Genomic DNA, 15782 nt, shown 5'->3' with positions numbered 1-15782 from the left:
TCAATCACTACAATCACTAGCAACAGCTAGCCTCTTTAGACCAACAATATGGTCTAGTGCATAAAGCATGGGAGTCAGAAGGACCTGGGTTCTAATCCTGCCTCCATCCCGTGTCTGCTGTGTGACCTTGGGCAAGTCACTTAAATTCTCTGTGCCTCAGTTACCTCATCTCTAAAATGGGGATTAAAACTGTGAGCCCCATGAGGGACATGGATTGTGCCCCACCTGATCAGCTTGTATCTACCCCAATGCTTAGTACAGTGCCTGGCACATAGTAAGGACTTAACAAATGCCCCCCCCCCCAAAAAAAAGTATGAGAAAAAAACAACAAAAATTGCAGTAACAACAATGTTGACCAGTTGAGGCTATAGGATTTTTTTGGGCAGGGAGGTGTGTGCCATGACAAAGCTCATAAAAAAAAAAATTCTGCCATTGGCTCCTGGGTAAACGTCTCCCCTGAGCCTAACTGAGCAATTCTAACTAACTGTACCAAAAATTTCCACTTGAATCTACCTACAGTCCTAATCAAGTAGCCAATATTATGGAGTTTGTGTTTCAATAATCAGCCAATCAAGTGAAGGAGACTTATCACCTTCAGTCTGTGGAGTTTAGGAGCATTTAGAATATAGAACTGTGTTTACATGAATTCTGATCCATACTCATTGAAGGAAAGAGTAAAACCTGTTTAAAAGCACCTGACATTATTCTTCCTTTGGTGGTGGAGCCCAACAATATACATCATGTTGCTCCTTCGAAATAATGATGGTATTTAATAAACACTCACTATGTGCCAAACCCTGTGCTAAACACTGGAGTAGAGACATGTAATCAGATCAGACACTGGCTCTGCCCCACAAGGCACTCACCTAAAAGGAAGTGGGAACAGACATCTTATCCCTTATTTACAGATACGGAAATGGGCCCAGAGAAGTGAAGTGACTTGACAAAGGTCATAGAGCAGGCAAGCACTTGATACAGTGCTCTTCACACAGTAAGTGCTCAAGAAATACCACTGATTGATTGAAATGGAGGAGCCAGGAGTAGACCTCAGGCCTTTGGGTCCAATGGTCTTTCCAATCAGTCAATCAATTGTATTTTTTGAGCACTAACCTTGTGCAGAGCACTATGCTAAGGGCTTGGGAGAGCATAATACAGCCTCTAGTCTGTGCGTTTATTGTGGGCAGGCTCTACCAACTCTGATGCATTCTCCCAAGTGCTTAGTACACTGCTCTGCACACAGAAAGCACTCAATAAATACCACTGGTGATGATAATGATGATACAACATAACAGAGTTGGTAGACCTGTTTCTTGCAAAGAGAGAGCTTACAGTTTAGAATGAGAGACAGACTTTAAAATAAATTACAAATATGTACTTAAGTGCTGTGCAGCTGAGGGTGGGGTGAATGAAGGGTAACAAATCCAGGTGCATAGGCAATTCAGAAGGGAGAGGGAGAAGAGGAAATGAGGGCTAAGTGGGGGGAGACCACTTGGAGGAAATGTGACTTTTAAAAAGACTTTGAAGGTGGAGACAATGGTGGTCTGTCAGACATGAAGAGTGAGGGAGTTCCAGGCCAGAGCCAGGACTTGGGTAATGGGGTTGGTGGTGAGAGAGTTGAGATCAAGATAGGCTGCTTAAACCATCATAGTCTGCTTGCTTTGATTGTCATCAATCAGTAAATCATATTTATTGAGCATTTACTGTGTGCAGAGCACTGTACTAAGCGCTTGGGAGAGTATAACAGAGTTGGTAGACACCTTCACGTTCCACAGTGAGTCATGCAGAATCTTTGGGATTCCAGGGCCCAGTGACAAACGCGGAATCATCATTGTTTGTACATTTTGGACCCAAGCACCCTACTATCATAATGGTACTTGACCTAGATACCTGACTTTTAAGATGCCTTCTGAATGATATTACATTCAAAAGTCATTTGTTCATGGGGAGTGCACAGTGTGGAGTATTTCTCTTCCCTATAACATTTTTTCCCAAATGAACCGCTCTACCCAATCCCTTCAGAGAAACAGGGAACACCGACGCACTCACCTTGATAATCGAAAGACATAGAGATTTATGGCACCTTGAGGTTGTCTCCTGCTTCTCCTCCAATAAAATGAACTTCTTTGTACTACACCTCAATATACTTGACATCTTTTATTATTCTTAGGTCATACACATCTTTCTTCCTATAAAGAGAGTCATCCTACAAGCATTCATTCATTATGGCTAAGGTCATGTCAGAAAGAATCATAGACTTATTGTCAACCCATTCGGTGTAAAAATACAAAACCTTCTGTTCCCAAACCTTTCTCCTATTCTCATCAGGAAATCAATGTGCTGATGGGCACCAAGGTTTGAAAGATGCATGAAATTTTAGTGTACTTTGCCATCTGCCCAAGCAGATGGAATTAACACTCTCACTCTGAGTTCAGATCATCAAGGAGGTTGTTGCTTCCAGAGTTTCTGTCCAAACAAAGGTACCACTGAAGCATTTGCATGCATGGAGGGAAAGTACAATCTAAACATCTTTACATCGTTTGTGCTAGGCAAGGTTTGGCACTTTGGGGTATTCAGTGCTGTGAAAAATCTCTCTGTTTTGCTCTCGCCCCTAGAGTTGGATAAACTGAGAAGGGTTGGTTGCCCATTTTTGCATCCATCTGAAAAGAAAAGTTACAGATGTCGGTAAAAAATAAGCCTGGAATGGCTGACAAATTATACTTGGCAAAACCCATGTTTTTACAGTTTGATTATTGTTAAATATCCCTAATGTAACACTTCCTCCAGACAATCTTCTCCTGGAGGTCAGAGATCGTATCTGTTTACTGTATTCTCCTAAGCACTCAGTATCATGCTCTGTACTCATTAGACACCCAATCGATACTATCGATAGATTGATGGAATTCTTTTTTGCAGGAAATGATTACATCAACATCTGAGTACTCAGTTTTTTGTTTTGTTTTTACACTTTTACACCACGAAAGAAGAGTTTCCTCCTTTCAAATAAAGAAGCAGAGTGGCCAAGTGGTTAGAGCATGGGCCTGGGAGTCAGAAGGACCTGGGTTCTAATCCGACTCCTCCACTTTTCTGCTGCATGATCTTGGGCAAGTCACTTTATTTCTCTGTGCCTCAGTGCCTGACACATAGTAAGTGCTTAACAAATACCATTTAAAAAAAATGGTGGCAAGAAGGGTTACCTTGTGGATAGGGAACATGCTCACCCTCTCTGATATACTGTACTCTCCAGCTTAGTACAGTGCTCTGCATGCAATAAGTGCTCAATAAATACCATCAATTGATTAATTAAACATCTAATAGAATCATAGAGGAGCAATTATTATGAGCATCCATTCATCTCCCCTTTTAAATTGAAAGCTTTTTTTAGGTTAAGGATCAAGTCTTTTGCTGTTTCCATGTAACCAGTACAATCCTCAGCACAAAATAGGTGCCCTGTATAGAGTTCTGCATTCAGGAAGGGGCCCAGTACATTAATGATAATAACTGGGGTACTTGTTAAGCACTTACTGTGTCTCAGATGCTGCAGTAGACACACAATAACCAGATCAGGCACAGTTCCTGTCCCACACGGAGCGGCTCACAGCCTAAGGGGGAGGGAGAGCAGGTGTTGAGTCCCCATTTTCCAGGTAAGGAAACGAGGCCCAGAGAAGTGAAGTGACTTGCCCAAAGTCACCCAGCTGGCAAGTGGTGGAGTCAGGATTCAAAGTCAGCTCCTGTGACTCTCGAATTTGTGCTCTTTCCACTAGACCACACTGCTTTTCAAGGCTCTCAGGAGTGTGCTCTGCCCACAGCAGTCAATGCTGTTGATGATGATGAGAGTGATGATGTTCATTTAGTATCTCTACTTGCTAAGGTCCATCCTTCCAGGTGACCATAATCTTTTCTCAGTCACAGTATCTGTGTGCAATCATAAGTGACTGTGTGTGTGAGTTCATTCAATAGTATTTATTGAGCGCTTACTATGTGCAGAGCACTGTACTAAGCGCTTGGGATGAACAAGTCGGCAACAGATAGAGACAGTCCCTGCCGTTTGACGGGCTTACAGTCTAATCGGGGGAGACGGACAGACAAGAACAATGGCAATAAACAGAGTCAAGGGGAAGAACATCTCGTAAAAACAATGGCAACTAAATAGAATCAAGGCGATGTACAATTCATTAACAAAATAAATAGGGTAACGAAAATATATACAGTTGAGCGGACGAGTACAGTGCTGTGGGGATGGGAAGGGAGAGGTGGAGGAGCAGAGGGAAAAGGGGAAAATGAGGCTTTAGCTGCGGAGAGGTAAAGGGGGGATGGCAGAGGGAGTAGAGGGAGAAGAGGAGCTCAGTCTGGGAAGGCCTCTTGGAGGAGGTGAGTTTTAAGTAGGGTTTTGAAGAGGGAAAGAGAATCAGTTTGGCGGAGGTGAGGAAGGAGGGCGTTCCAGGACCGCGGGAGGACGTGACCCAGGGGTCGACGGCGGGATAGGCGAGACCGAGGAACGGTGAGGAGGTGGGCGGCAGAGGAGTGGAGCGTGCGGGGTGGGCGGTAGAAAGAGAGAAGGGAGGAGAGGTAGGAAGGGGCAAGGTGATGGAGAGCCTTGAAGCCTAGAGTGAGGAGTTTTTGTTTGGAGCGGAGGTTGATAGGCAACCACTGGAGTTGTTTAAGAAGGGGAGTGACATGCCCAGATCGTTTCTGCAGGAAGATGAGCCGGGCAGCGGAGTGAAGAATAGACTGGAGCGGGGCGAGAGAGGAGGAAGGGAGGTCAGAGAGAAGGCTGACACAGTAGTCTAGCCGGGATATAACGAGAGCCCATAGCAGTAAGGTAGCCGTTTGGGTGGAGAGGAAAGGGCGGATCTTGGCGATATTGTAGAGGTGAAACGGGCAGGTCTTGGTAACGGATAGGATGTGTGGGGTGAACGAGAGAGACGAGTCAATGATGACACCGAGATTGCGGGCCTGAGAGACGGGAAGGATGGTCGTGCCATCAACGGTGATAGAGAAGTCTGGGAGAGGACCGGGTTTGGGAGGGAAGATGAGGAGCTCAGTCTTGCTCATGTTGAGTTTTAGGTGGCGGGCCGACATCCAGGTGGAGACGTCCTGGAGGCAGGAGGAGATGTGAGCCTGAAGGGAGGGGGAGAGGACAGGGGCGGAGATGTAGATCTGCGTGTCATCTGCGTAGAGATGGTAGTCAAAGCCGTGAGAGCGAATGAGTTCACCGAGGGAGTGAGTGTGTGCGTGCGCACATGTGTGCATGTGTATGTGGGCACATGCTTCCATGAGGAGTGAGATTTCACTGTGTCAGCTCTCCATCTTCACTTTATTCTGCTTAATTGGAATAGGAGCTCTGTTAATTGTCAGTGATGTACTCGTTAGAAATAGGCATGTGTAAATGGAAATTTTCTGTGGTGACACCTCTTACTTATTCATTTCAAATCATTGTGTTGCACTCATTTAGCGTACTAAATGTGATCCATTTCCAGGAAAAAACTGGCAGCTCAGAGACAAAACTTTGCCATAGCGAATACCTTGCTTTAGCTGAGATGGCTGCTCACAGTCAGGATCCATCCCGGCTTCTCAAGCAGCACTAACAGCAATGAACTAATGCTAACTGAATGCTTGTGATGGGCAAAGTCCCTGCTGATGCTCAGAATCGGAATGTGAACCGAAGCCATGGGAGGTGGGTCCCACCTGACAGAAACAGGTTTTTAACAGCGTGAATTTATGAATCTAGTCAAGGCAAATGAGGGTTTATTATGCTCAGTCTAAAAATGATGCGGCTCCTATTCAATTAAGCCACCCAAAACTCTATTCGGTTAGCGTGAAGTGATAGATGGCCGGTATAAAAGGCAAGGTAATTCTAACCTTGATTCGACTGGCCAGTCTGGCTCCTGCATACGGAGGTCATGCCTGCACCTCAGTAAACAGATGTTTTAGCAAGTTCACTGGTGTGTGTAAACAAAGGTTCTGCCTCTTGGAGGTAGAGGGGAGTGTGTGTGTGTGTATGTGTGTGTGTGTGTGTGTGTGTGTGTAGATTCCAGCAAAAGTCTCTTGATTGGCCAAACGGGAGATGGTGCCACCCTGTCTATCTTGAACAAACTTTTGAGTTCAGGGAGGCAGAAATACGGAGACATAAATTGGACCTGTCATTTAGATGGAAAAACACTCTTCATGGCGATATGACCAGAGTGGAATTCAGTCTTTGAGTTGAAGTCTAGACTGTAAGCCCTGTCTCTATCTGTTGCCTAATTGTACTTTCCGAGCACTTAGTACAGTGGTCTGCATACAGTAAGCGCTCAGTAAATACGATTGAATGAATGAATGAATGAAGCCTGCCCAGATATGAATTCAAGTGGAATCACACAGTGAAATTTTCCCCAACACCTTTAGAAACTGGAGATTGGAAATAAAGCTTCCTACCACATAATACTACACCCACTTAAGGAATATATTTTGGTAGAGATTGGTTTGAAAGCGGACCACAAAGCAACCAAGAAGAGACTAAGGAAAGACTCAGAACAGGAAATGAGGGGAAAGCATGTGGGTAAAATGGAAAGGTGTGTAGGCCAGTTGAAGAGGATGGTTTCAGGAGGGGAAGAGTAGGGGCAGCTGGTGAAAGGCCTTTCAGCCGTTGGCCGGGAATTGGTACTGTCCCCTGTGACTGGGATTTACAAGAGGATTCTGGGTAGAAGTGTGATGGCAGTATTCTTTATAGATTTGACCAGTGACACTTTAAGGGACAGATTAGAGGGGAGAGAGATGAAAGCAGACAAACAAACAAGGAGGATACTTGGACTTGGCAATGGCTTCAGTGATGGGGTAGGACAGGAAGGAAGACATCTTACCCCAGTGCTTGAACAGTGTTTGGCACAAAGTAAGCCCTTAACAAATATAAATACCAAATGGAATTTGTTAAGCACTTACATATATATTTATAGCAAATGAGGCTCCAGGGCTTGGTGATAAACCAGAAATGAGGAGAGGAAGAATAAAGGAAGCAACAAAGATGACCAGAAGGTTAAGGGCAGCATTTAGATACAATACTTCTGTGAATCATTATCACCATTTGGATTGTAGTTACCATCCAAATGAGGGTAATGCAAGATCTTGTCATTAAAAACAATTTGGACTGGATAATACATATTAGTGCTTACAAAATAAATACATATTGATGGTGTCTGATTAACTTTACAAACAGTGAGAAATATTGCCTGGAAGATGTACAGGGAAATGTAGCCATTCAAATATTGATTTCCAAAACTAGACTCTGGTTCAAATCTGTTTACTTTAAAAAAAATCAATCCATCAATCATTCAGTGGTATTTATGTGTGGTGCACTGTAATAAGTGCTTGGGACAGTACACTGCAACAGAATTTGTGGAATCGTTACCTGCTTGTAATGAGTTTACAGTCTAGAGAGGGAGACAGACATTAATATAAATAAACAGGTAATTTTTAATGTATACTTTAAAGATATGCATATAAGTACTGTGGGGTAGGGGTCGGAGCGAATAAGCCTGGTGTGGGCAGGGATTGTCTCTCTTTGCTGCTAACTTGTACTTTCCAAGCTTGAAGTACAGTGCTCTGCTCTCAGTAAGTGCTCAATGAATACAATTGAAAGAATGAATGTAAAATGCCCAAAGATCACAGATCCAAGTGCATAGACACAGAAGGAAAAGAGAGCTGGGGAAAGAGGGCTTAGTTGAGGAAGGCCTCTTGGAGAAGATGGGACCTTAATAATGTTTTGGAGTTGGGGAGAGTGGTGGTATGGCAAATATGGAGGGGAGGGAGTTCCAGGATAGTAGCAGAATGTGGGAAAGGGGTTGGTGATGAGATGGATGAGACTGTGGCACAGTGAGTAAGGTGGCGCTAAAGGAGTGGAGTGTGTGAGTTGGGCTGTAGTAGATCAGTGAGGTGAGGTAGGTTGGGGGTGAGCTGATTGAGTGCTTTAAAGCCTATGGTAAGGAGTTTCTTTTTGATGGGGAGGTGGTTGGGCAGCCATTGGAGGTTCTTGACAAGTGGAGAGACATAGACTGAACATTGTTGTTGAAATATGATCCATGCCGCAGAGTGAAGTATGGACTAGAGTGGAGAGACAGGAGGCAAGTAGGTAAGCGAGGAGGCAGAAGCAGTAGTCAAGGCGGGATAGGATAAGTTCTTGGATCAGTGTGATAGCAGTTTGGATGGAGAGGAAAGGGAGGATTTTAGCAATGTTAAGAAGGTACAACTGACAGGATTTGGTGACAGATTGAATAAGTGCGTGGAATGAGAGAGATGAGTCAAAGAAAATGCCGAGGTTATGGGCTTTTGAGATGGGGAGGATGGTGGTATTGTCTACAGAATTGGGAAAGCCATAAAGAGGACAAGATTTGGGTGGGAAGATAAAGAGTTCAGTTTTGGGCAAGTTAAGTTTGAGGTGTCAGTGGCATATCCAGATAGAAATGCCCTGAAGGCAAGGAAGCGATGCAAGGAAGGAGAGAGGTTGAGGCTAGAGATATAGATTTGGGAATCATCTGAATAGAGGTATTAATGGTATTTGTTAAGCACTTACTATGTGCCAGGCACTGTACTAAGCCCAAGGGTACATATGAGATAGGTTGGACACAGTTCATGTCCCAGCTGGGGCTTACATTCTTAATTCCCATTTAACAGATGAAGTAACTGAGGTACAGACAAGTTAAGTGACTTGCCCAAGTTCACATAGGAGCTGAGGCAGAACCAGGATTAGCACCCAGTTCCTCTGACTCCTAGGCCCCTGCACTTTCCACCAGGCCACATTACTTCTGCTGGGTACTTGGAGCCCACCCTCTTCACCTGCTACTCCCCAGCCCTTGTGCTACCCTCCTCCTAAACTCACTTCCTCAGTGTCCCTGGCTCTCACCTCTCCCACCTCCAGTCCATCCCTCCCTCCCTCCTCCCAGGAACTCCCTCTCCCTTCAGACGCAATAAATTGATCATCAAAAGTGCACAGCACTGTACTAAATGCTTGGAAGAGTGCAATGAGTAAATAGACATGATCCCTGATCTCAAGGAGCTTAAAATCTCATTGGAGAGACAGACACTAAAGTAAGTTACAGTTGGGAGAAAGTAATAGAGTATATAAATACTCATCTCGTCCTTTAGACCTGTAAACTCCTTGTGGGCAGGGATTGTGCCTATTTACTCTTATTGTATTCTCCCAAGCATTTAGTACGGTGCTATGCCCACACTGCTATGTGTCTACCAAGTCTGTTGTATCATACTTTACTAAGTGCTCAGTACAGTGGAATGTCGATGGTAGGAAAACAGACTTTCCACTATGTCTTCCTATTCCTCATGGAGTCTGGCATACAAAAACACTGCAAACAATATTTATCACAGTTTTAAAATCCTCGTAGAAACATTCACGTTCTGTTTCAGTTAACATATTCTGGTTCAGTTAACATCTTCTTTAGGATAACCTTATCGTTTTACTGTCTTTGGTTGTGGAGATGTCCAACCTAGAACAGATCATACAGAAAGGGGATACATGATCTTTTGTCTGCTGATTTTGTATCTTACTGAATCATAAAGTAAAAGTAGACCCTTCTGCAGTAGAGTCCCTATCACTTCTTTTCACGGAAAACAGTAAGTCAGCCAGAAAAAGAAAGTTTAAAATATACTTAGCTGTTGTACATGGCTCTTAAATCGACATTCCTTCTGCTTATGTGATGGGAACAATCAGATAAACTATAGGTGGTCTGTACTTAGATATTTAAAGCTTTATTCTTAGAAAAATACTATCAGGATATGTGGTTATTCTCAAAAGCAACCAGCACGTGTGTGTGTGTGTGTGTGTGTGTGTGTGTGTGTGTGTGCGCTCGCGCACGCACCCGTGTGCATACACACCAGAGGGGCGGGGAAGAGGCTATTAACTTTGATCTCTCGAGCCCCCAATTGTGTAATTAGAAATCAATTGGGCAAAACCTAATTTTGAATATACAACCACTTCCTATGACTGCTTTTGCTGAAATAATTTGCCAAGTAATAGTACATGAACACCTAATCTCTTCTCAAAACCAGTCACAGCAGGCACCAAAAAGAGTCCGGATCGAATTATCTGTCTGCTTTGACCGTCGAAATCTTGTTAGTAATATCCGAAGCTGTCACAGGGCATGGCTTCCAATCGGGTGCTCTGTCCACAAGGAGGATAAAAAATGAAGACTAGCTAAGTGCGAGTATAGAGTTGTTAATAAATCGGGTCTGTTTTGCCATCCGCCGAATGTAACACTGATGAGAATATGCCAGAGAACTGTCTAAAGCACATCCCCAACAAGCACGAATCTTGATAAAAGAATCCAGCTGAAATGAATCTAGTTCTGAAATTGAAAATGACCTGCATCTATTGAATTTTGGGGTGAGGGCTTTTTCTTCCCCGTTTTACAACAGAAATGTAAAATAGCTGCTTCTTCCAGTTAAACTGTCAGCAGATATTGCTGCAAAACTGCTCAGAGATTCAGTATTTTAACAGTAAAAATAGATACAGCTAAATGCTGATGAAAAATAGAGTTTTTTCTTTCCTTGTAAAACATCATTTGCATTACCTTTTGGGTATTTTGTTTTTTATTAAAAACTGGAGTAGGCCATTTCATAAAAAAAAAACCTAAAACATCTATTCACATCTCCTCTTTGCCTCCTCCCAAATAAACATGGGCTCTTTATATTGAGTATCTGCAGGCAATCTTTCCAAGCAGTTCTACGTATTTACTATTCTAGGCTTTAGCAGTTTCAGAGAATATACATTGCCAGATGGAATAAACTTTGCAGACCTTTCCCGCGGAGTTGTTTAATTCACAATCCATTATTTTAAGGTCTGTCCAGAGTCTAAGTGTTGCATAACTAAGGAATGATTTCTACCGTATTTACTTGTACAATTGCCTCCACCAACCAATTTCCTCATCCTGAATTTTGAGAGAATCGAAGATTATTTCTGTAAACAGTGATCAAGGGCCCTGTAGGAAGAGGAGAGGGTCAAAGAATGGTAATACAGTAAAGACAGATTCCTGCCTCTGGAGGGGACTTGGGAAACCCCACAGTAGAAAGAGAAGGGAAAGGGCTTATTGTTTGCAGCACTTGGGAAAGTGAAATCAGATTAAGAGATGGTCCAAGTGACTACCTACCTTTCTCTTCCTTCTTCCCTACTTTGCTCCTCCTGCAGTTCTCCTCTGTTTTCTTCTCCTCCCCTTAATTCTCCTGTGACTCACACCTAATGACCGTACCCCATCAAATGTTACAAAAAATATGCAATGAAGTGGGACAATTAGGTGAGTAAATATAGTATTTCCCGACTCCGCTACTTGTCTGCTGTGTGACCTTGGGCAAGTCACTTAATTTCTCCGTGCTACAGTTCCCTCATCTGCAAAATGGGGAGTCAATACCTGTTCTCCTTCCTAATTAGACTGTAAGCCCCATGTGGGACCTGATGATCTTGTGTCTATCCCAATGCTTAGAACAGTGTTTGACACAAGGTAAGATCTTAACAAATACTACAATTATTATTATTAGCAGTATTATGAAGTACCCCCCCTCCCCCCCCACCAAATTGCAGTGTGGAACAAAAAAGACATTTCTGGTCCAGAAAGTACATTTAATAATGATGATGATGATAATAATAATAATAATGGTATTTGTTAGCACTTACTATGTGCCAAGCACTGTTCTAAGTGCTGAGGTAGATACAAGGTAAGCAGGTTGTCCCACATGGGGCTCACAGTTTTAATCCCCATTTTACAGATGAGGTAACTGAGGCACAAAGTGGTGGAGGTGGGATTAGGACCCACCATCTCTGACTTCCAAGCCTGTGCTCTTACCACTAAGCTTCCGTACAAAGAAAGAAAGAATATTCCTTAGTTAGATCCATGGTCCATCAAACCCAGTCTTGACTGGGGCACAAAGGACACATATCTTTATACTCTGTTATTTCCTCAGATCGGTAATCTGTTTTAGTGTCAGTTTTCCCCCTTAATTATAAGCTCTTTGTGGGCAGGCATCATGTCTAACTAATTCTATTGTACTTCCCAGGGCTTGCTCTGGTGCTTTCCACATGCATGGCATAGTGGGTAGTGCATGGGCCTGGGAGTTAGAAGGTCATGGGTTCTAATCCTGACTCCACCACTTGTCTGCTGTGTGACCTTGGGCAAGTCACTTCATTTCTCTGTGCCTTAGTTGCCTCATCTGTAACATGGGGATTGAGACTGTGAGTCTCATGTAGGGCAGGGACTGTGTCCATTTTGATTTGCTTGTATTCATTCATTCATTCAATCATATTTATCGAGCACTTACTGTATGCAGAGTGCTGTACTAAGCACTTGGGAATGTACAATACAACAATAAACAGTGACATTCCCTGCCCACAACAAGCTTACAGTCTAGAGTGGGGGAGACAGACATCAATACAAATAAATACAATTACAGATATATACGTAAGTACTGGGGGCTGGGTGGGGGGAAGAGCAAAGGGAGCAACTCAGGGTGACACAGAAGGTAGTGGGAGATGAGGAAAAGTGGGGCTTAGTTAGGGAAGGGCTCTTGGAGGAGATGTGCCTTCAGTAAGGCTTTGAAGCGGGGAAGAGTAATTGTTTGGCGGATTTGAGGAGGAAGGGCATTCTGGGCCAGAGGCAGGATGTGGGTTAGAGGTTGGTGGCAAGACAGGTGAGATTGAGACACAGTGAGAAGGTTAACACCAAAGGAGCAAAGTGTGTGGGCTGGGTTGTAGGAGAGAAGCTAGGTGAGGTAGGCAGCGGCAAGGTGATGGACTGCTTTAAACCCAATGGTATGGAGCTTTTGCTTATTACGGAGGTGGATGGACAACCACTGGAGTTTTCTGAGGAGGGGGGTTCCATGTCCTGAACGTTTCTGTAGAAAAATGATCCGGGCAGCAGACTGGGGGAGAGACAGGAGGCTGGGAGGTCAGCAAGGAGGCTGATGCGGTAAATTTAGGCGGGATAGGATGAGTGATTGTACTAACGTGGTAACAGTTTGAATGGAGAGGAAAGGGCAGTGCCTGGTACATAGTAAGTGCTTGACAAATACCACAATTATTATTACTATTATTAGGTGCTCAATAAATTCTTTTGATTGATTGATTGATGGTTACCTTACTGGTCATTCACGCTCATGGTTCAGTACATACTAGCTATCAGCTCTGTCTCCCTCTAACATTGTCAAATGATTCTGCTATTATCCCTAACTTTACTTCTAGAAGACTATCATGAAAGCCACATCCTTGAATTTACCCATGCTCTCTTTTAAAGTCTTGATATTTTCAGCCTTCAGTTTCCTGGGGAAGCAGCATCTTTACGCATTCCACTAAGTGAATTTTCTTGAACTAACCACCTTCAAGAGTAAGCTCATTGTGGGTGGGGAATGTGTCTTCCAACTTCGTTATATTATACTCTCCCAAACACTTAATATGGTGCTCTGTACAAAGTAAGTGCTCAATAAATGCCATTGATTGGTGACTTCTCTCCTTTTGCCTGTTCTGTGACTTTGGACAAATCTCTAAACTTCTCTGGACCTCAGTTCCCCCAACAGTAAAATGGGGACTCACTACCCATTGGGGACTCACGCTGAGAAGCAGCGGGGCTCAGTGGAAAGAGCACGGGCTTTGGAGTCAGGGCTCATGAGTTCGAATCCCAGCTCTGCCACTTGTCAGCTGTGTGACTGTGGGCAAGTCACTTCACTTCTCTGTGCCTCAGTTCCCTCATCTGTAAAATGGGGAATAAGACTGTGAGCCCCACGTGGGACAGACAACCTGATTCCCCTGTGTTTACCCCAGCGCTTAGAACAGTGCTCTGCACATAGTAAGCGCTTAACAAATACCAACATTATTAAAATGAGGATTAAGACTGTGAGCCCCACGTGGGACAACCTGATTCCCCTGTGTCTACCCCAGCGCTTAGAACAGTGCTCGGCACATAGTAAGCGCTTAACAAATACCAACATTATTATTATTATTACCTGTTCTCCCTCCTACTGAAACTGGGTGTGTGTGTGGGAGCTGATTATCTTGTATTTATCTGAATTTTTTTTAATCTACCCCAGTGTGCTTAGTACAGTACTTGACACACAGTAAGTGCTTAACAACTACCATTATTATTATTAATATTATTAGTAGTAAACAGCCATTTCATGTTTGCCTCTTCATAAATATATAGAGTTCAAATGGAAAAATATCAGTTTTTGCATGATGATGATGATTTTTCCATCTCCATCCCCTCACTCATGCTATTTCACCACTTTGGAACTCTCTCCCTTCCCACGTTGGCAAACCACAGCTCTTTCCACAATCAAATTACTCCTGAAAAAAATCTCACCTCCTCCAGGCAGCCTTCCCAGATTAATATCCCAGCTCCCTGAGCCATATCATTCCAGCAGCTGATTCCAGCACCGATGAACTTATTTATACTCATCCTCAACACTCTTCTATAGATGTGTACTCTATTTTAACTACTCTAGTTGTAAATATTTTGATTTTTGCCCCTCCAAATACAATATAAGCTCCTTGTGGATAAAAAGTGTGACACTTCTTCATTCTATACTTTGCAAGCAATACAGTGTAAGGCAGTAAGTGGATGCTCAATAAATGCTACTACCACTTCTGGTCGATCATATTTACTGAGTGCTTATTGTGTGTGGCACACTGTACTAAATGGTTGGGAGAGTAGTCTATAACAATAAACAGACAACAGGCTTACAGTCTAGAGGGGGAGAAGGACATGCATGCAAATAAATAAATTACAGAAATGTTTTTGTGACAGATATGTACATAAATGCTACTACTGTTACTACTACAACTTCTACATGATGAGTGATAGTGGTATTATTGACACAGGGACAAGATTAGCCAGATTTGGAAGATTTTGCTTACAGTCCGTTAGACTGTAAGCTCCTTCTATATAAGGATCATGTCTGTCAACTCTATTGTCCTGGAGTTTTCCAAGACTTTAGGTACAGTGATCTGCACAGAGAAAGCACTCAATAAATTCCATTGATTGATTGATTAATTAATTGTTATTCCCACCTTTAATGAACTCCAGAGAGTATAAATAAATTTGTATATTTCCTTTGGCTCTTAAATCATATCCAATAGTCTTAACTTTAGGTGCTCAGTCAATCGATCTAAAGTTAAGAATATTGGATATGATTTAAGAGCCAAAGGAAATATACATGTTGTCAGTCAAGGGGGAGGGTGAGAAATGGAAAGAAGGGAAAGAGGTTTTATTGGGTTTAGAATTCTTTCAGCTAAATTCCAGCATGCTCAGAGCTTCCTAAGTGGTACAATATTATAGGCAGCTTTAGTCTATGTTTAGTAACATCCAAGATACTAATTAAAAAAAAAATTCCCCAAACTGTAGTTGCTAAGCTCAAGCTTATTCCTCTCAGTTAAACCAAAGAGCTATACAATTCTGGCCATCAATGGATTACTTGTTTACTGCAGCAGCTTACTTTTATTAAAAAGTATATCCTGATTTGAAAATTAATTTTGAGATTAAGGCAGTTTTGATACCAGAGTGGGAAGAGAAAAGGAAAAGAAAACTAGCACAAGAGTTAACTCAAGGAATGCATGGAGCTGAGGGAAGTTTCCACAGGGTTTTGAAAGTCACTGGGATGATGATTTTGTGCAATCACTTTTTTAAAAAAATGGTATTTGTTAAGGGAAGTTTCCACAGGGTTTTGAAAGTCACTGGGATGATGATTTTGGTGCAATCATTTTTAAAAAAAATGGTATTTGTTAAGTGCTTACTATATGTCAGGTTCTGTACTAAACT

The 15782-nt window shown here is 42.8% G+C and overlaps 1 protein-coding gene across 2 annotated transcripts in view; it reads left to right on the top strand.

The window, feature by feature from the left end:
- The window catches only part of CDH8 (cadherin 8), a 368100-nt gene that overhangs the window by 56732 nt on the left and 295586 nt on the right, over positions 1-15782 (top strand). The gene's annotated exons all lie outside the window — the stretch shown is intronic.

The sequence above is a fragment of the Ornithorhynchus anatinus genome, chromosome X1 (genome assembly GCF_004115215.2).
Source record: "Ornithorhynchus anatinus isolate Pmale09 chromosome X1, mOrnAna1.pri.v4, whole genome shotgun sequence".
Classification (NCBI taxonomy): domain Eukaryota; kingdom Metazoa; phylum Chordata; class Mammalia; order Monotremata; family Ornithorhynchidae; genus Ornithorhynchus; species Ornithorhynchus anatinus.
The sequence above is the reverse complement of the archived record's forward strand: the minus strand, read 5'-3'. Positions and strand labels throughout refer to the sequence as shown.